The 21387-nt window shown below is 46.9% G+C and overlaps 1 pseudogene; it reads right to left on the reverse strand.

Annotated features, from left to right (window-relative positions):
* LOC119279111 overlaps window positions 1-21387 on the reverse strand; it is a 31655-nt pseudogene that overhangs the window by 3023 nt on the left and 7245 nt on the right.

Here is a 21387-nt window from a genome sequence, read left to right on the forward strand (position 1 = left end):
CGCGTGCACACACACACAAGCATGCCGCACGTGCATGCCACACTGAAATTGAGTACGAATAATTATTTTGAGACATCAAAAGGGTCCAGTAATTCCCTTACCATGCGTTTTGACCAGCAATGGAGGTTTTTCATCTGGTAAACCTTGAAACATGGGATTCAAAGGTGGGTAGAAATAGGCATACGCCTTCTGCCCAGGGCTGGATGTAGGAGACTCAATAAATTCTGGGGTGCTGAAGAAAGGTCTATACTGCACAACATCTGGTGAGGAAGACCATACTATTGAGAAACTAATTGCTTTTGTTTTGTTCTTATCCAAAGTCACCTGGAAAGAAACACATACATGTTTCATTAGTTGATGCTGTAATACATCATCGGTACATAACCAATAATGTGGATGTCACATCCTAGACACCTTTGCAATTGACATTGGGACACTTGCAGATGCACCTTCGATATAGAAGTAATCATTTCCAGCAACCTGCTGTTAGCCTAGATAATCTCATTGCATGCAGCGTAGTTTGTTTTTCTGTTTTGTAATAATGCATGCACGGTCATGCAAGTAGTGGAGAGCTGCGCCTCTCTGTTGCGAGTTATCCTCCTGGTCATGGCCTCTGATTGATCCCGTCGCTGGATGGAGCGATAGAAGCGGATCGCAGTAGCCAGGCCAGGAGGTAGTTAGTCCAGTCTTGTAATCTGCATAAGACGTGGGAAATACAACAGAAAAGCTGCGCAAGTGTGGCAGCACAAAACTTCGAGTGTTCTTCCTCCCCAGCGATCTCTCTCTCTCTCTCCATCTGATTCGGTCGATCGGCAACTACATTTGGCATCAGAGCTACGGTGTTCGATCCCTGCTCCGGTGGCCGGCGGTGTCTGATCCGCGGCGGCCATGTCCGACAGTGACTCAGAGAAGGAGAAGAAGAGTAAGGGCGGGACGAAGTCGCGCCAAAGACGCCGCTGTCCACAGTGCCGGTGGCGCGTCTGACGGGCAGCGGGAGCGACGAGCTCCGCATCGTCGAGCGGGTTGTGCGGGAGAGTGAGACCTCTTCATCATCCATGGTCCTCACCCGCACCAACTACATGGAATGGTCCCTCGTCATGCAGGTCAAGCTGCAGGTGGCACGTGTCTGGCCTGCGGTGACTGACGCCGCCGCCGATGAGCACGACGACCGGCGCGATGCAGATCATCCTCTCCGGCGTGCCGCCGGAGATGATCCGCGTGCTGGCCGCCAAGGACACGGCCAAGAAGGCCTGGGAGACGATCAAGACGCTCCGGATGGGCAGCGAGCGCGCGCGCGAGGCCAAGGCCTAGGTGCGGCGCCGGGAATTCGAGGATCTTCGTTTCAAGGACGGCGAGTCCGTCGAAGATTTCGCGCTGCGGCTCTCCGGCCTCGTCGCCGACCTCGAGATGTACGGCGACCCGGTGACGGAGCACAAGGCGGTCCAGAAGTTTCTCCGCGTCGTGCCTCGCAAATACAGGCAGATGGCTATGGCGATCGAGTCACTGATCGACCTCAAGACGATGACCATTGAAGAGCTAACTGGGCGCCTGTCTGCGTGTGAAGATCACTACGATCTCGACGACCCGGCGCAGTCCGACGCGCGCCTCATGTAAACCTCTGCGAAGTGGGACGCGCGCGAGCGGCAGCTCGGATCAGGCGGGTCATCATCGGGCAACAACAACAAACACAAGCCGCCAGCCAAGAACAAGTTTCAGAGCGGCGGCAGGCCTGCGCCGCCGAACACGGGCGCGGGCGGATCCGGCAACTCCGGTGGAAAGAAGAAAGGCAAATGTCATTACTGCAACAAGCCGGGGCATTGGAAGAAGGACTGTCGCACCAGGCTCAAGGACGAGGATGAGAAGGGCAAGCAGGAGCAAGCCAACCTCGCACAAGCCAGTGCCGAGCATGATCCAGGCCTATATATGGCCATAGTCACCACAGTGGGCGCAACACAGCTTGTTGCACCACAGCACGTGTACCTCAATGAGGAGAAAGTCATGCCTGTCCCGTCACCGGATGGCGTGTGGTTCTTCGACACCGGTGCGAGCAGCCACATGACTGGCGATCGGCATGTCTTCTCATCTCTCGACGAAACTGTGCACGGGTCGGTGAAATTCGGCGACGGTTCGGTCGTGGCCATCTGTGGGCGAGGCAGTGTTGTATTCCGCTGCCAGGGCGGCGATCAGCGCGCGCTCACCGACGTCTTCTACATCCCAAGCCTGCGGACGAACATTGTCTCCGTGGGGCAGCTGGATGAGGCGGGCTGCATCATCAACATCGCGAACGGAGTCATGGCTGTACTGGACTGGCGCGGCGCATCCTGGCGCACATCAAGCGCTCCGGCAACCGCCTGTACACCGGTGTGCTCACCATCGACTCACCAGCGTGTCTCATGGCCCAAGGCGACGATGCTACCTGGAGGTGGCATGCTCGCATGGGGCATCTCCACTTTCGTGCGCTCCGGGCCATGACCACGAAGCAACTGGTGCGCGGTATGCCGGCGATCGATCGAGTGGCCGAATACTGTGACGGCTGCGCTCTGGGAAAGCAACATCGAGCACCCTTCCCACAGGCCACGGCGTACCGAGCCGAGCGTGGCCTGGAGCTTGTACACACAGACTTGTGCGGGCCGATCACTCCAACAACACCGGGAGGTAACAAGTATTTTCTGCTCGTGGTAGATGATTACAGCCGCTACATGTGGTTAGAACTTCTGAGATCCAAGGATGAGGCGTACTCCCGCTTCAAGAAAATCAAGGTGATGGCCGAGGCCGACGGCGACCGTAGGCTGCGCGCATTCAGATCAGATCGCGGTGGCGAGTTCAACTCAATCGAGTTTAAAGAGTACTGCGAACAGAGCGGCATCATGCACTTCACCACCGCGCCGTACACGCCACAGCAGAACGGCGTTGTCGAACGCCGTAATCAAACGGTGGTGGAGATGGCCAGGTGCATGATGAAAAGCATGGGCATGCCGGCGTTCTTCTGGGCAGAGGCGGTGAGAACAGCAGTGTATCTGCTTAACCGCGCGCCAACCAGAAGCTTGGAGGGTGTCACGCCCTATGAGGCGTGGCACGGCCGTAAGCCCAATGTGCAGCACCTGCGCACGTTTCGGTGCACGGTTCATGTGAAGCGCGTCGGCACCGGCATCACCAAACTCAGCGATCGATCGACACCAATGGTGTTTGTTGGCTATGAGGAAGGCTCCAAGGCGTATCGAGCTTACGATCCAGCCACCAAGAAGGTCCAGGTAACGCGTGACATCATTTTTGAGGAGAGCAGGCCATGGGAGTGGAGCGCTCAAACCACGAGCGCGGTCACCACCGCACCGGCGACTTTCACCGTGGTCTACAGCACGGAGAACGGTGTCCAGGAGGTCGATAGCGGGTCATCTACCCCGACGGTCACTCCTCGGGGAGCGGCGACACCCTCTACACCAGCCTTGGGGACGCCACGATCAACTACCGTCGCCACACCGGTGGTGAGCACGCCTGACTCGTCGCAGTCCGGGCTGGTGACGCCTGCGGACTCGTCAGGTGGCGAGAGCGCGCTTCCATCACACGACTCGCGGCACGATGTGCCCACGGGGCAGCCAGTCCGTTATCGGAGTTTCAAGAGTGTACTGGAGGAGACTGAAGACGAGGCAGTACGCGAGCAGTTCGAGCGTTGTTTGCTCGTGCGCTGTCTGTTCAGCGCCGAGGAGCCGTGCAACGTGGATGAAGCACTCGCCAGCAAGCCGTGGAAGGGCGCCATGGACGTTGAGATGGAATCCATCATCAACAACGGGACATGGGAGCTTGCTCAGCTTCCAGATGGGCATAAGGCAATCAGACTGAAGTGGGTGTATCGAGTTAAACGCGATCCGGCTGGCAATGTGGTTAAACACAAGGCTCGTCTCGTCGCAAAGCGGTATGTCCAGCGTCAGGGGGTGGATTTTGAGGAAGTGTTCGCCCCTGTAGCCCGCATGGAGACAGTGCGCCTGCTGCTAGCTCTTGCTGCACATTCAGGATGGGAAGTCCACCACATGGACGTAAAATCAGCCTTTCTAAACGGAGATCTTACATAGGAGGTTTATGTTGCTCAGCCGCCAGGGTACGAGGTGACCGGCAAGGAAGGAAGTGTGCTGCGTCTCCGCAAAGCACTGTATGGGCTGCATCAGGCGCCACGAGCATGGTATGCAAAGCTCGATGAGACTCTCTCCTCTCTTGGTTTCACACGGAGCGGTCTCGAGCATGCAGTGTACAGACGAGGTAACACAAAATCGTTTCTGCTGGTGGGGGTCTATGTCGATGATCTGATCATCACAGGAACAAATGCAGCAGATATAATCTCCTTCAAGGACCAGATGAAGCAACTCTTTAAGATGAGTGATCTTGGACAACTGAGTTATTATCTGGGTATAGAAGTAAAGCAGAGCAGCAGCGGAATCATCCTGAGTCAGAAGAGTTATGCAAGCAAGATTCTGGAAATAGCAGATATGAGCAACTGCAACAGTTGTCACACGCCAATGGACTGTCGCCTCAAGCTGAAGAAAGAAGGCGAAGGAGATCTGTTTGATGCCACTCTGTATCGCAGAGTAATTGGGAGTCTGCGCTACCTTGTAAACACGAGGCCAGACATTGCACATTCAGTGGGCATTGTGAGCAGATTTATGGACAAGCCAAGCATACACCACTGGGAAGCAGTCAAGCAGATCCTACGATACATCAAGGGCACACTGCACTACGGGTGCAGCTACAAGAAAGGCCATGGAGCTGCTGAACTGTTGGGATTCAGTGATAGCGACCATGCTGGGGACACTGGTGATCGGAAAAGCACTTCTGGGCACGTCTTCTTCCTTGGAAAGAATCTGGTGACTTGGATCTCTCAGAAGCAAAGGATCGTTGCCCTCTCCTCTTGTGAAGCAGAATATGTAGCGATTGCAGCAGCTACCTGTCAGGGACTGTGGCTGAGCCGGCTGCTAGAGGATATCACAGGAACCTCGCCAGCACACTTCAAGCTTTTGGTTGATAACAAGTCAGCCATAGCCCTGAGCAAGAACCCAGTCCATCATGATCGAAGCAAACACATAGACGTTAAGTTTCACTTTGTGCGAGATTGCATGGAGAAGAAGCAGGTGGAGATAGATCATGTGGGAACCCAAGATCAGCTCGCCGATGCACTGACCAAGGCGCTCGGGCGCGTCCATTTCATTGAAATGCGGCAGAGGTTAGGGATGATCGGCGCAGTGCAGTGAGATTAAGGGGGTGAAATGTTAGCCTAGATAATCTCATTGCATGCAGCGTAGTTTGTTTTTCTGTTTTGTAATAATGCATGCACGGTCATGCAAGTAGTGGAGAGCTGCGCCTCTCTGTTACGAGTTATCCTCCTGGTCGTGGCCTCTGATTGATCCCGTCGCTAGATGGAGCGATAGAAGCGGATCGCAGTAGCCAGGCCAGGAGGTAGTTAGTCCAGTCTTGTAATCTGCATAAGACGTGGGAAATACAACAGAAAAGCTGCGCAAGTGTGGCAACACAAAACTTCGAGTGTTCTTCCTCCCCAGTGATCTCTCTCTCCCTCTGATTCGGTCGATCGGCAACTACACCTGCCAGAACACGGAAGAGGTCATTTCAACCACCAGCATGAAATTGAAGTAACATGACACAGTGCATAAATGAAACAAAAACTTCAGATAGAGGACCTGCAGATTCTAGTGCTTACCACATTGGACAAATCGGAGAAAGGGGTGTCGACCAATGAAACCGAGCCTCAATCACAATCTAGAACACCAAGATATGACCTTCCGAGCTGCCTGTGTTACATCGGTATTGGGATTGTATTTAAAGATGTTTCATCAACAAAATATGACAATGAAACAAACAACTTTATAGAATTATCAGAACCTGTAAGTTAAAATAATGTGATTGCTCTTTCCAAGAAAAGCGTAAGAGCTGTTGCGAAAAAGCCACAATGGTCTTGTGAACTCAGCATCTAATGTGTACGCCGGAACAACCTCATTGCTGTGTTCAACCTGATACAAAGTGCAGAGATATTTTGCGCAAACAAAGATCAGATGATGACAAAGAATGTAGTATTTAACCGCCATGCCACGCGTCATGACATTTGAAGTTATTAATCCAATCTCCATGACACAAAACACTAATAACGTCATGAAAATGTATGTCCCATTCTTTGTCCACTCCCTCTGCCAGTTATGAAAAACAGAGCTCAAGTACTGAAAGAAAACCAAATTACCCATTTATAAATGTTCCAGAATCCACTCCCTCTGTCAGTTATGAAGAATAGTTCTCCTGCAAGTTTGCATGTTTCAAGCCATGATCAAATTCTAGTAGTCAGTAGCCACCTGATTGTTTTAGAAGCAAATATATTAACACTAAAGTTGTATAGGCAATCAAACAGTTCAATCACTAGGCAGTGTGAACTGTGAACAGAAGTCCCGGAAAACTATAGCACATATGCACTTCCATATTGAAGATAACCTTTTTTGATCTATAGAGAAAAATTCCTATGTTATGGATACAAACTATGACAGTCCATTTAGCTAAGGCAGTTCCAAGAAATGTCGAATCAATAAACTGTCAGACCAACAGAAACTAGTGACGTGAATCTCAACATAACATAAAACAATCTGATCGCCAAATAGAAGAGTGTACTGAAACCACGAAGAAGCGCAACTAGAGTAAGAATGCGAAAAGATATGTAAATTCTTGTCAGGTTGTTTGACTTTGTTCAAGAACACTACTTTAGAAACCATGATGATGTGCAAAAAAAAGTGCTAACTTCAGAAACAAAACGAAAGAGCAAAATAGTATACTTATGAGGAACGTCTTTATCACCCAAGTAAGCATAGTAACATTTCTTTAAGAAAATAACAAGGAATAAAGGCAAATTTAGCTGGCAAATGGCACCTTTTGGAGACCATTTAGGCTCCGCGAGAGATTCCACCAGCATTGGATTGCCTCCAGCAATACAGGCCCGTTCGGTCAAGTCTCTGCTCACAAACAAATAAGCAGCAGTTAGAAATGTAATAGCCCATGGTAAGTGGACTGTAATACTAGAGCTTGCAGCAACGTATTAAGGGCACTAGTGGAAATTCACTTTGGCTCATAGGTGTATATGCAACCATTGTCTAAATACACATTGTTAAAAGTTAAAAAAATTAAAAAAAATCCTGCATGTACATCCATACATTATATGTTCGTGCACAAAGTTTCGGTGAAAAAGGACATTTTTTGTGGCTTGTGTAAAAAAGAAAAAAACTATGCTTCATTACAGCTATTCACAAGACATTTTTTATCTTTTCTATACATGCCACAAAAAATATTCTTTCTTTGCGAAAGTTTGTGTGCGGACATAGAATGTCAAGATGTACACGTGAAATTATCGTTCAATTTTTTTTAACATTTTGAAATGTATTTCTTATATATATTTCACAGTAAGTGTATGTACACCTATGAGCCAAAACACCACCTCCGCGCAGTAGTCTAATCACTAATCTACTCAGTACTCAGTACCAAGATGCAAGCTAATATATACAAACGGAATCCCCTATACGCTTTTAGGAAAATGCAAATACTCTATAGTTCCTTAATTAGAACAAAAATATGCAAGTCCAAGTCGAAACTGACATTAAGAGAATGTCACTATGGTTGGGGCCTGTAGTGGTACAGGGTTTTATGGCCGTTCACCAGAAGGGCAAGGCCGAAAGTCTCACCGCCCTGGAACCATCTGGTGGAGGTACGGCACCCAGGCAAAGACAAGGGTGCCATTATATACGCCAGGCCGATCAACTCGGATGACAAGTAAACGAAATAGACTTGGATCCTAAGGACCTTATCCCAGCTACAAGTAAATGAAACAGACTTGGATCCTAAGGATCTAAGGAAACAAACTGTATCAATTCTTAAATTATGAAGCTACTCCCTCTGTCCCACAATATAAACGGTTTTTGACACTACACTAGTTGTTGCAAATATGAGCAATTTACCGAATGATTTTATTAACAGAAATACTAGATAAAGCATGACTAAAATAGCAAATATAAAGCAAGTCATGCAATCTGACAGAGAAGGTAAACATCGTCTGCATATATGAACTTGAGCTAAACACATCTAGAACAGACACTAGATGAAGTTGCTTATACGACATAGAACCTAACATACGTAGGGCAGAAACTAGAGCCAAGAACTGTAGCAGGACTTCTAACAGAAAGGAGAAGAACACGTACGGCACAGCAGCAGCAGAAGCGCTGGACTTGGGGTCGGTGTCCTCGCCTGCCATGTCGTTGAGGAGGTCGTGGACGTCGGGGAAGAAGTCGTCGTCGGGGAAGTAGTCCTCGGCGACCGGATCGTCCGTGATGAAGCAGCCAGTAGTCGCGCTGAGCGCTCCCCAAAAACCTTATCACCCTTCTCCCATACAGGACTCAAAAGGTGCGATCTCGGAGGCCTACTGTCCCGACCTGCGGTGCACGCCACAAGCCGGAATGAGGAAGAACGTGGCAGCAGCGCAGTGCTCAGGAACTTGTGGCGAGAGGAGGAAGAGATTCTGGTGCGTCTCTCTGAGAGGAGCGACCTCCCTTTTATAGGCGCAAGAGAAGGAGGCGAGAGGCTGCACTGGGAGCTGAAGAGAACGAGGGAGATGAAACGAACAGGCAGCAGGTGAAGAGGTGCGCCGTTCGTATTCAATCTCCACTACAACAAAACGTTTCAACTTTCGCGTGCCCTTTCGTATACCCGTAGTGCGTGGCCAAAATTTACATCGGCTCGGCTCATTCCCGCAACCCGCGGCACGGCGCGGCGCGTCGTGACGAGGCGTGGCGAGGCGGGCGGCGGAGGAGGAGCGTGCGTGGATGTCCCTCTTGTTCTCATGCTCATACAAGTGGGGAAGGAGTCTCCCTTATAAAGAGGTCCAACTCCCTCTAAACTAGCAAGGTGGGACTAAACTTTAGTTCCACGTCTTGCCTTGCACGAATGAGCTGCGTGGGCCTCTAGGATTTATTAGGAATTTCTGAAACTGCTATTGGGCTAGGCCCAAATAGACAAAAATTCCAGCAATCCCCCACCAGATCCCAGAGGCACACAAAATTTGCCTTTGGTTCCAGAACACTGTTTTATATACCGGTACTGCAGTGGAGACTGTTAAGTTGAACTTCCACCTAGAACTCTATGCTACACTAGTAAGCAACTTGAACAGTGGACTAGGCCTTGAACTGCAAGTTTTCTGCGAATCTAGCTTCACATAAAGCCTTGACCGATACGTGGCTACCGTGGGTCTTCCCCGCGGGTGGAGTTTATGTGTCATACTCCGTGACCTTTCATGAATTTACTAGAGAGAATCCTACTCTAATAGATTGCGACGTTTAACAATCAGACTCATATAGGTGCGTTCATCAAAAGATGTTCTGCAGGACAGCATCTCTGCTTCAAAGAGCCACTTAGAACACATTAAGAAATACATCAACCTGCCATGTAGATTAGGAGAGTATTGCATCTTCATGGAGTGGTATTTTAACAGTAAGGATACTCTCTTCCCAGTTGACCAACAACTTGTCTTCCACATCTAATTCACGGGATCCCCGATCACAAAGAATAGGTTACCACTGTGAACAACTCATATTGTGGGTCTCATACCCATCTCCCTCGATGCATTATCTATCACATTACGTGATAGACCCTTAGTAAAAGGATCTGCCAGATTTTTAGACGTTTGGATCTAATCCAATGCAATAACTCCAGAGTTTTTCATTTTCCTGACAGACATTAACCTTCTCTGAACGTGTCTTGATGACTTCATGTTATCCTTTGAACTTCTCACTTTAGTGATCACAGTGTGATTGTCTCAGTTCATAAGGATACCGGGTACAGGTTTCTCAACTACCGGTAAGTCATTCAAGAGCCGCCGAAGCCAATCTGCTTCGACCGTAGCTGTATCTAGTGATGTGAGTTCTGCTTCCATTGTTGACCTCGTTAAGATGGTCTGCTTGCAAGACTTTCAAGAAACAGTGCCACCTCCATGAGTGAATACATAACCGCTCGTGGCCTTTATCTCATCAGCATCTGAGATCTAGTTTGAGTCACTATACCCTTCAAGCACCTTTGGATGCCCAGTGTAGTGAATTCCATAATTTCCAGTGCCTTTCAAATAACGCAAAACTCTCTCTAGAGCTTTCCAATGCACATCTCCTAGTTTTGAGACAAACCGGCTCAGTTTGCTAACAGCAAAAGAGATGTCAGGTCTCGTAGCACTGGCTAAGTACATAAGCGAGCCAATAATCTGTGAATATTTCAATTGGTCTCTAGCAATTCGTCGATTCTTTCGAAGCAACACACTAGCATCATATGGTGTTGGAGAGGACTTGGAGTCACTATAGCCAAAGCGACTCAAGATCTTTTCCACATAGTGAGATTGAAACAAGGTAATCCCACCATCATCATCTCTCAACAACTTGATGTTCAGAATGACATCAGCCACTCCTAAATCCTTCATCTCAAAACTGCGAGATAGGAAATCCTTGACCTCCTTAATAACATTCAGATTTGTTCCGAAAATCAGTATGTCATCAATATACAAGCAAAGCATAACTCCCTCGCCCCCACCATGGTGATAGTACACACATTTGTCAGCTTCATTCACAACAAAGCCTGCAGCTGTTAAAGTTCTTTCGAACTTCTCATGCCACTGTTTGGGTGCTTGCTTGAGTCCATACAAAGACTTCAGCAACTTGCACACTTTCCCTTCCTGACCATCTATTACAAACCCATCTGGTTGTTCCATATAAATTTCCTCATCCAACTCTCCATTTGTGAAAGCAGTCTTAACATCCATTTGATGAACGAGAAGACCATGTGAGGCAGCTAGTGAAAGTAGAACTCAAATAGTGGTCAGTCGAGCCACAGGTGAGTAAGTATCAAAGAAGTCTTCACCTTCCTTTTGGGTATAACCCTTTGCCACGAGCCGAGCATTGTACTTTTCAATAGTACCATCAGGCCTAAGCTTCTTTTTGAATACCCATTTGCATCCTATAGGTTTGCACCCATAAGGACGATCAGTTATCTCCCAAGTTTCATTCGCTAAGATGGAATCCATCTCGCTACGAACCGCTTCCTTCCAGTAGTCAGCATCTTCAGATGCATAGGCCTCTGAAATAGAACTGGGAGTGTCATCTATGAGATACACAAGAAAATCATCACCAAAAGACTTGGCAGTCCTCTGTCTCTTGCTCCTAGTAGGAACTTCATTGTTCTCCTCCACAGGACTTTCAAAGTGTTCCATCGAAATGGCAGGTTCAGTAATTGTAACTGGTTCCTGATTCGATGAACTAGGCATCTCCTGATTAGATGAGGTAGCCATATCCTTCATGGGAAAGATATCTTCAAAGAAAGTCGCATCATTCGACTCCATGATCGTACCAACATGCATGTCAGGTACCTCATATTTTACAACCAAGAATCTATAGCCAATGCTATGAAAAGCATATCCCAGGAAAACACAATCCACAGTTTTTGGTCCTAGCTTCCGCTTCTTTGGAATTGGTACATTGACTTTCGCCAAACAACCCCATGTTCGCAGATAAGAGAGTTTTAACCTTTTATTCTCCGATTCCTCGAATGGAGTTATCTCTTTGTTCTTTGTGGGAACTCGGTTTAGGACATGACATGCAGTCAATATCGCCTCCCCCCACCATGCCTTGGAGAGACCCAATGTGTCTAACATGGCATTAACCAAATCTGTTAGAGTACGGTTCTTTCTTTCGGCCACCCCATTTGACTGAGGTGAGTAGGGAGGCGTCCTCTCATGGATTATACCATGTTCCACACAAAAAGCATCAAATTCATTGGAAAAATACTCTCCACCACGGTCGGACCTAAGCCTCTTGATTTTTCGATCAAGTTGGTTTTCCACTTCAGCTTTATAGATCTTGAAAAAGTTCAAAGCCTCATCCTTAGATTTCAGAAGATACACACGACAGTATCTAGTGGAGTCGTCAATTAACATTATGAAATATTTCTTTCCACCTTTTGTCAAAACACCATTCATTTCACATAGATCTGAATGTATTAGTTCTAGTGGTGCAAGATTTCTCGTCTCCGCAGTCACGTGAGACTTACGAGGTTGCTTAGCTTGCACACACACTTGACACTTAGATCCCTTGACAGTGGTGAAACTAGGGATTAAGTTCAACTTCGCTAGTTGCGACATGCAACCAAAATTAACATGACAAAGACGTGAATGCCACACATTTGATTCACTATTGTTGCAAATATGATTAACAACTTTATTGCAAACGTCTGATAAGGATAAACGAAACAGGCCTCCTGACTCATAGCCTTTACCAACAAAGGTTACATACTTGGAGATTACAAATTTATTCGACTCAAAGACAAGCTTGTAGCCATGTCTACATAGATGAGATCCACTAACAAGATTTTTATTGACGGAGGGGACATAATGCATGTTCTTCAGCCGCACGATATTCCCCGAAGTAAACTTCAGATCGACCGTGCCAACACCACGAAAAAAAGCACTTGAACCGTTGCCCATCAACACGGTTGAAGTCCCTGCGGTCTGATAAGACGAAAACATGGAAATATCACCGCATACATGCACATTATCACCCGTGTCAATCAACCAATCAGGAGAATGACATACTGAAAGAATAGTGGGGAATATACCATACCAACATCCTTCATGTCAGTGTCTCCAATGACAACATTAGCGGTCTTGCCGCCTTTCCCAGGATGACGCTTGTCATAGCGATTAGGACAACTAGGAGCCCAATGATCAGGATCACCACACACATGACAAGCACCTTTCTTCTTGGCACTCTTCTTCTTGAAGTTCGTGTGTTGTACAACCTTGTTCTTCCCATCAAACTTTGCTTTACCATCAAGCTTGCCCTTGTTCTTGAACTTGTGGGACTGGAAGTTTTTCTTCTGTACAAGATTGGCACTAGAGCCTCCCTCAATACCTCGAGCACGTGTGTCCTTTGCTCTCGTCTTTTCTTCCACATCAAGAGTACCAATGAGATCCGGAACGGAAAACTCCTGTCTCTTATGCTTCAGTAAGGTAGCAAAGTTCCTCCATGAAGGAGGAAGCTTAGTGATGATACCCCCGGCAACAAACTTGTCCGGTAGCATGCAATTGAAGTGCTCAAGTTCTCTAGCAAATGAATGTATCTCATGAGCCTGCTCAACCACGGAGTGCTCTTCAGTCATCCTGTAATCATAGAATTGCTCCATGATTTACAGCTCAGTGCCGGCATCCTAGACCCCAAACTTGGCTTCGAGTGCATCCCACATATCTTTTCCATTATCAATTGACGCATAAGCATCAAAAATGTTCTCACCAAGAACACTCAAGAGGGAAGCCTTAAACAAGGTATCCATTTTCTGAAAAGCTTGTGCCTGTTGGGCATCTTGCTCCCCTTCAGGTTTGCCAAGAGTGGCGTCATAGCAGCTCAAGGTCTGAAACCATAAGACTGCTCTCACGCGCCACCTCTTATAGTGGATACCCTCAAACATAGGAGGTCTCATGGAAGAAGCAAAACCACTCGGGATAAATTGCCTATAATAAGGTTTTTGGATTGTTGGAAATATGAGCAATTTACCGAATGATTTTATTAACAGAAATACTAGATAAAGCATGACTAAAATAGCAAATATAAAGCAAGTCATGCAATCTGACAGAGAGAAGGTAAACATCGTCTGCACATATGAACTTGAGCTAAACACATCTAGAACAGACACTAGATGAAGTTGCTTATACGACATAGAACCTAACATACATAGGGCAGAAACTAGAGCCAAGAACTGTAGCAGGACTTCTAACAGAAAGGAGAAGAACACGTACGACACAGCAGCAGCAGAAGCGCTGGACTTGGGGTCGGTGTCCTCGCCTGCCATGTCGTTGAGGAGGTCGTGGACGTCGGGGAAGAAGCCGTCCTTGGGGAAGTAGTCCTCGGCGACCGGGTCATCCATGATGAAGCAGCCAGTAGTCGCGCTGAGCGCTCCCCAAAAACCTTATCACCCTTCTCCCGTACAGGACTCAAAAGGTGCGGTCTCGGAGGCCTACTGTCCCGACCTGCGGTGCACGCCGCAAGCCGGGATGAGGAAGAACGTGGCAGCAGCGCAGTGCTCAGGAACTTGTGGCGAGAGGAGGAAGAGATTCTGGTGCGTCTCTCTGAGAGGAGCGACCTCCCTTTTGTAGGCGCAAGAGAAGGAGGCGAGAGGCTGCACTGGGAGCTGAAGAGAACGAGGGAGACGAAACGAACAGGCAGCAGGTGAAGAGGTGCGCCGTTCGTATTCAATCTCCACTACAACAAAACGTTTCAGCTTTCGCGTGCCCTTTCATATACCCGTAGTGCGTGGCCAAAATTTACATCGGCTCGGCTCATTCCCGCAACCCGCGGCACGGCGCGACGCGTCGTGACGAGGCGTGGCGAGGCGGGCGGCGGAGGAGGAGCGTGCGTGGATGTCCCTCTTGTTCTCATGCTCATACAAGTGGGGAAGGAGTCCCCCTTATAAAGAGGTCCAACTCCCTCTAAACTAGCAAGGTGGGACTAAACTTTAGTTCCACGTCTTGCCTTGCATGAATGAGCAGCGTGGGCCTCTAGGATTTATTAGGAATTTCTGAAACTGCTATTGGGCTAGGCCCAAATAGACAAAAATTCCAGCAATCCCCCACCAGATCCCAGAGGCACACAAAATTTGCCTTTGGTTCCAAAACACTGTTTTATATACCGGTACTGCAGTGGAGACTGTTAAGTTGAACTTCCACCTAGAACTCTATGCTACACTAGTAAGCAACTTGAACAGTGGATTGGGCCTTGAACTGCATGTTTTCTGCGAATCTAGCATCACATAAAGCCTTGACCGATATGTGGCTACCGTGGGTCTTCCCCGCGGGTGGAGTTTATGCGTCATACTCCGTGACCTTTCATGAGTTTACTAGAGAGAACCCTACTCTCATAGATTGCGACGTTTAACAATCAGACTCATATAGGTGCGTTCTTCAAAAGATGATCTGCAGGACAACATCTCTGCTTCAAAGAGCCACTTAGAACACATTAAGATATACATGAACCTGCCATGTAGACTAGGAGAGTATTGCATCTTCATGGAGTGGTATTTTAACAGTAAGGATACTCTCCTCCCAGTTGACCAACAGCTTGTCTTCCAAATCTAATTCACGGGATCCCTGATCACAAAGAATAGGTTACCACTGTGAACAACTCATATTGTGGGTCTCATACCCATCTCCCTCGATGCATTATCTATCACATTACGTGATAGACCCTTAGTAAAATGATCTGCCAGATTTTTAGACGTTTGGATATAATCCAATGCAATAACTCTGGAGTTTTTCATTTTCCTGACAGACTTTAACCTTCTCTGAACGTGTCTTGATGACTTCATGTTATCCTTTGAACTTCTCACTTTAGTGATCACAGTTTGATTGTCACAGTTCATAAGGATACCCAGTACAGGTTTCTCAACTACCGGTAAGTCATTCAAGAGCCGACAAATCCAATCTGCTTCGACCGTAGCTGTATCTAGTGATGTGAGTTCTGCTTCCATTGTTGACCTCGTTAAGATGGTCTGCTTGCAAGACTTCCAAGAAACAGTGCCACCTCCATGAGTGAATACATAACCGCTCGTGGCCTTTATCTCATCAGCATCTGAGATCCAGTTTGAGTCACTATACCCTTCAAGCACCTTTGGATGCCCAGTGTAGTGAATTCCATAATTTGCAGTGCCTTTCAAATAACGCAAAACTCTCTCTAGAGCTTTCCAATGCACATCTCCTGGTTTTGAGACAAACCGGCTCAGTTTGCTAACAGCAAAAGAGATGTCAGGTCTCGTAGCACTGGCTAAGTACATAAGCGAGCCAATAATCTGTGAATATTTCAATTGGTCTCTAGCAATTCTTCGATTCTTTCGAAGCAACACACTAGGATCATATGGTGTTGGAGAGGACTTGCAGTCACTGTAGCCAAAGCGACTCAAGATCTTTTCCACATAGTGAGATTGAAGCAATGTAATCCCACCATCATCATCTCTCAACAACTTGATGTTCAGAATGACATCAGCTACTCCTAAATCATTCATCTCAAAACTGCGAGATAGGAAATCCTTGACCTCCTTAATAACATTCAGATTTGTTCCGAAAATCAGTATGTCATCAACATACAAGCAAAGCATAACTCCCTCGCCCCACCATGGTGATAGTACACACATTTGTCAGTTTCATTCACAACAAAGCCTGCAGCTGTTAAAGTTCTTCCGAACTTCTCATGCCACTGTTTGGGTGCTTGCTTGAGTCCATACAAAGACTTTAGCAACTTGCAAACTTTCCCTTCCTGACCATCTATTACAAACCCATCTGGTTATTCCATATAAATTTCCTAATCCAACTCTCCATTTAGGAAAGCAGTCTTAACATCCATTTGATGAACGAGAAGACCATGTGAGGCAGCTAGTGAAAGTAAAACTCGAATAGTGGTCAGTCGAGCCACAGGTGAGTAAGTATCAAAGAAGTCTTCACCTTCCTTTTGGGTATAACTCTTTGCCACGAGCCGAGCCTTGTACTTTTCAATAGTACCATCAGGCCTAAGCTTCTTCTTGAATACCCATTTGCATCCTATAGGTTTGCACCCATAAGGACGATCAGTTATCTCCCAAGTTTCCTTCGCTAAGATGGAATCCATCTCGCTACGAACCGCTTCCTTCCAGTAGTCAGCATCTTCAGATGCATAGGCCTCTGAAATAGAACTGGGAGTGTCATCTATGAGATACACAAGAAAATCATCACCAAAAGACTTGGCAGTCCTCTATCTATTGCTCCTAGTAGGAACTTCATTGTTCTCCTCCACAGGACTTTCAAAGTGTTCCATCGAAATGGCAGGTTCAGTAATTGTAACTGGTTCCTGATTCGATGAACTAGGCATCTCCTGATTAGATGAGGTAGCCATATCCTTCATGGGAAAGATATCTTCAAAGAAAGTCGCATCATTCGACTCCATGATCGTACTGATATGCATGTCAGGTACCTCAGATTTTACAACCAAGAATCTATAGCCAATGCTATGAAAAGCATATCCCAGGAAAACACAATCTGCAGTTTTTGGTCCCAGCTTCCGCTTCTTTGGAATTGGTACATTGACTTTCGCCAAACAGCCCCATGTTCGCAGATAAGAGAGTTTTAACCTTTTATTCTCCCATTCCTCGAATGGAGTTATCTCTTTGTTCTTTGTGGGAACTCGGTTTAGGACATGACATGCAATCAATATCGCCTCCCCCCACCATGCCTTGGAGAGACCCGATGTGTCTAACATGGTGTTAACCAAATCAGTTAGAGTACGGTTCTTTCTTTCGGCCACCCCATTTGACTGAGGTGAGTAGGGAGGCGTCCTCTCATGGATTATACCATGTTCCGCACAAAAAGCATCAAATTCATTGGAAAAATACTCTCCACCACGGTCGGACCTAAGCCTCTTGATTTTTCGATCAAGTTGGTTTTCCACTTCAGCTTCATAGATCTTGAAAAAGTTCAAAGCCTCATCCTTAGATTTCAGAAGATACACACGGCAGTATCAAGTGGAGTCGTCAATTAACGTCATGAAATATTTCTTTCCACCTTTTGTCAAAACACCATTCATCTCACATAGATCTGAATGTATTAGTTCTAGTGGTGCAAGATTTCTCGTCTCCGCGGTCACGTGAGACTTACGACGTTGCTTAGCTTGCACACACACTTGATACTTAGATCCCTTGATAGTGGTGAAACTAGGGATTAAGTTCAACTTCGCTAGTCGTGACATGCAACGAAAATTAACATGACAAAGACGTGAATGCCACACATTTGATTCACTATTGTTGCAAATATGATTAACAACTTCATTGCAAACGTCTGATAAGGATAAACGAAACATGCCTCCTGACTCATAGCTTTTACCAACAAAGGTTCCATACTTGGAGATTACAAATTTATTCGACTCAAAGACAAGCTTGTAGCCATCTCTACACAGAAGAGATCCGCTAACAAGATTTTTATTGACGGAGGGGACATAATGCACGTTCTTCAGCCGCACGATCTTCCCCAAAGTAAACTTCAGATTGACCATGCCAACACCACGAACAGAAGCACTTGAACCGTTGCCCATCAGCATGGTTGAAGTCCCTGCGGTCTAAAGACGAAAACATGGAAATATCACCGCATACATGCACATTATCACCCGTGTCAATCAACCAACCAGGAGAATGACATACTGAAAGAATAGTGGGGAATATACCATACCCAGCATCCTTCATGTCAGTGTCTCCAATGACAACATTAGCGGTCTTGCCGCCTTTCCCAGGATGACGCTTGTCATAGTGATTAGGACAACTAGGAGCCCAATGATCAGGATCTCCACACACATGACAAGCACCTTTCTTCTTGTCACTCTTCTTCTTGAAGTTCGTGTGTTGTACAACCTTGTTCTTCCCATCAAACTTTGCTTTACCATCAAGCTTGCCCTTGTTCTTGAACTTGTGGGACTGGAAGTTTTTCTTCTGTACCAGATTGGCACTAGATCCTCCCTCAATACCTCAAGAACGTGTGTCCTTTGCTCTCGCCTTTTTTTCCACATCAAGAGTACCAATGAGATCCGGAACAGAAAACTCCTATCTCTTATGCTTCAGTAAGGTAGCAAAGTTCCTCCATGAAGGAGGAAGCTTAGTGATGATACCCCCGGCAACAAACTTGTCCGGTAGCATGCAATTGAAGTGCTCAAGTTCTCTAGCAAATGACTGTATCTCATGAGCCTGCTCAACCACGGAGCGCTCTTCAGTCATCCTGTAATCATAGAATTGCTCCATGATTTACAGCTCAGTGCCGGCATCCGAGACCCCAAACTTGGCCTCGAGTGCGTCCCACATATCTTTTCCATTATTAATTGACGCATAAGCATCAACAATGTTCTCACCAAGAACACTCAAGAGAGCAGCCTTAAACAAGGTATCCATTTTCTGAAAAGCTTGTGCCTGTTGGGCATCTTGCTCCCCTTCAGGTTTTCCAAGAGTGGTGTCATAGTAGCTCATGGTCTGAAACCATAAGACTGCTCTCACGCGCCACCTCTTATAGTGGATACCCTCAAACATAGGAGGTCTCATGGAAGCAGCAAAACCACTCGGGGTAAATTGCCTATAATAAGGTTTTTGGATTGTTGGAAATATGAGCAATTTACTGAATGATATTTTATTAACAGAAATACTAGATAAAGCATGACTAAAATAGAAAATATAAAGCAAGTCATGCAATCTGACAGAGAGAAGGTAAACATCGTCTGCATATATGAACTTGAGCTAAACACATCTAGAATAGACACTAGATGAAGTTGCTTATACGACATAGAACCTAACATACATAGGGCAGAAACTAGAGCCAAGAACTGTTGCAGGACTTCTAACAGAAAGGGGAAGAACACGTACTACACAGCAGCAGCAGAAGCGCTGGACTTGGGGTCGGTGTCCTTGCCTGCCATGTCGTTGAGGAGGTCGTGGACGTCGGGGAAGAAGTCGCCATCGGGGAAGTAGTCCTCGACGACTGGATCGTCTGTGATGAAGCAGCCAGTAGTCGCGCTGAGCGCTCCCCAAAAACCTTACCACCCTTCTCTCGTACAGGACTCAAAAGGTGCGGTCTCGGAGGCCTACTGTCCCGACCTGCGGTGCACGCTGCAAGCCGGGATGAGGAAGAACGGAGCAACAGCGCAGTGCTCAGGAACTTGTGGCGAGAGGAGGAAGAGATTCTGGTGCGTCTCTCTGGGAGGAGCGACATCCCTTTTATAGGCGCAAGAGAAGGAGGCGAGAGGCTGCACTGGGAGCTGAAGAGAACGAGGGAGCCGAAACGAACAGGCAGCAGGCGAAGAGGTGCTCCGTTCGTATTCAATCTCCACTACAGCAAAACGTTTCAGCTTTCGCGTGCCCTTTCGTATACCCGTAGTGCGTGGCAAAAATTTACATCGGCTCGGCTCATTCCCGCAACCCGCGGCGCGTCGTGGCGAGGCGAGGCGTGGCGTGGCGTGGCGAGGCGGGCAGCGGAGGAGGAGTGCGCGTGGATGTCCATCTTGTTCTCATGCTCATACAAGTGGGGAAGGAGCCTCCCTTATAAAGAGGTCCAACTCCCTCTAAACTAGCAAGGTGGGACTAAACTTTAGTTCCACCTCTTGCCTTGCACGAATGGGTTGCGTGGGCCTCTAGGATTTATTAGGAATTTCTGAGACTGCTATTGGGCTAGGCCCAAATAGACAAAAATTCCAGCAATCCCCCACTAGATCCGAGAGGCACACAAAATTTGCCTTTGGTTCCAAAACACTATTTTATATACCGCTACTGCAGTGGAGACTGTTAAGTTGAGCTTCCACCTAGAACTCTATGCTACACTAGTAAGCAACTTGAATAGTGGACTGGGCCTTGAACTGCAAGTTTTCTGCGAATCTAGCTTCACATAAAGCCTTGACCGATACGTGGCTACCGTGGGTCTTCCCCGCGGGTGGAGCTTATGCGTCATACTCCGTGACCTTTCATGAGTTTACTAGAGAGAACCCTACTCTCATAGATTGCGACGTTTAACAATCAGACTCATATAGGTGCGTTCTTCAAAAGATGTTCTGCAGGACAACATCTCTGCTTCAAAGAGCCACTTAGAACACATTAAGATATACATCAACCTGCCATGCAGATTAGGAGAGTATTGCATCTTCATGGAGTGGTATTTTAACAGTAAGGATACTCTCCTCCCAGTTGACCAAAAGCTTGTCTTCCACATCTAATTCACGGGATCTCCGATCACAAAGAATAGGTTACCACTGTGAACCACTCATATTGTGGGTCTCATACCCATCTCCATCGATGCATTACCTATCACATTACGTGATAGACCCTTAGTAAAAGGATCTGCTAGATTTTTAGACGTTTGGATATAATCCAATGCAATAATTCTAGAGTTTTTCATTTTCCTGACAGACTTTAACCTTCTCTGAACGTGTCTTGATGACTTCATGTTATCCTTTGAACTGCTCACTTTAGTGATCAGAGTTTGATTGTCACAGTTCATAAGGATACCTGGTACAGGTTTCTCAACTACCGGTAAGTCATTCAAGAGCCGACAAAGCCAATCTGCTTCGACCGTAGCTGTATCTAGTGCGGTGAGTTCTGCTTCCATTGTTGACCTCGTTAAGATGGTCTGCTTGCAAGACTTCCAAGAAACAGCGCCACCTCCATGAGTGAATACATAACCGCTCGTGGCCTTTATCTCATCAGCATCTGAGATCCAGTTTGAGTCACTATACCCTTCAAGCACCTTTGGATGCCCAGTGTAGTTAATTCCATAATTGCAGTGCCTTTCAA

This window comes from Triticum dicoccoides, chromosome 3B (assembly GCF_002162155.2).
Source record: "Triticum dicoccoides isolate Atlit2015 ecotype Zavitan chromosome 3B, WEW_v2.0, whole genome shotgun sequence".
Taxonomy (NCBI): domain Eukaryota; kingdom Viridiplantae; phylum Streptophyta; class Magnoliopsida; order Poales; family Poaceae; genus Triticum; species Triticum dicoccoides.